A 1,179-nucleotide genomic window follows, 5' to 3' on the forward strand; every position below is an offset into this window, starting at 1 on the left:
ATAGAACAGTCCTGTGCACAGGCTGGAGACTAACTGGTTAAGTAGCAGCTCTGCAGAAAAGGACCTTGGGATTACAGTGGATAATAAGAAGGATATGAGCCAACAGTGTGCCCTTGTTGGAAGAAGGCTAACAGCATATTGGGCTGCATTAGTAGGAGTGTTACCAGTAGATTTAAGGGAAGTGATTGTTCCCCTCTATTCGGCACTGGTAAGGCCACATCTGGAGTATTGTGTGCAGTTTTGGGCCCCCCACTCCAGAAAGAATGTGGAGAAATTGGAAAGAGTCTAGTGGAGGACAACAAAAATGGTGAGGGGGCTGGGACACATGACCTGTGAGGAGAGACTGAGTGAACTGGGCTTATTTAGTCTGGAGAAGAGAAGACCGAGAGGGGATTTAATAGCAGCCTTCAACTACCTGAAGGGTGGTTCAAAAGAGGAGGGAGCTAGACTGTTCTCAGTGGTGGCAGATGACAGAACGAAGTGTAATGGTCTCAAGTTGCAGCAAGGGAAATCTAGATTAGATATTAGGAAAACCTTTCTCTTTAGAAGGGTAGCAAATCACTGAAACAGGCTACCCAGAGACTTTGTGGAATCTTCATCCTTGGAGGTTTTGAAGATCTTGCTAGATAGAGCCTTGTCTGTGATAATATAGTTGGGGGTGGTCCTGCTTTGAGCAGGGGGTTGGTCTAGATGACCTCCTGAGGTCCCTTCCAACCCTATTTTTCTATGAATTTATGATTCTACTGGGTTTTATGGCATGTGAAGTACAGTCATAACTTCTTTACATTTAACAAATCAGAGAACTTACAACTCAGTTCATTTGTAAGCAAAACAAAGGACAGACTACTCCTATATGTTTCTAAAAGGTTTATAAACATGTCAGCTCTTACCAGCTTTATGGCTGTATTCCCAGAATGTCTAAAAATGAACAACTCTCCTTTTTGCTGCTATAGGATCCTAAACCATGTCCTTAGTGGGCTAGTTTACATGTGCAAGTTGAAGTAATAACCTGCAGCACTTATTGAGCCCGAGTTACTGCTTCCTGGGTGCCACAATTACACATGAGCCTGAAAGCACAGCACATTGAGCCAGGTCAGAGCAGCCTTGGCTGGCAGTGGAACCCAGGGGTCAGCCTGTCAGCCTGGGGTTGCTCCGACCCAGCTCAATGTGCTGCAGAGG

The sequence above is a fragment of the Gavialis gangeticus genome, unplaced genomic scaffold (assembly GCF_001723915.1).
Source record: "Gavialis gangeticus isolate Ggan-Ray unplaced genomic scaffold, GavGan_comp1, whole genome shotgun sequence".
Lineage (NCBI taxonomy): Eukaryota > Metazoa > Chordata > Crocodylia > Gavialidae > Gavialis > Gavialis gangeticus.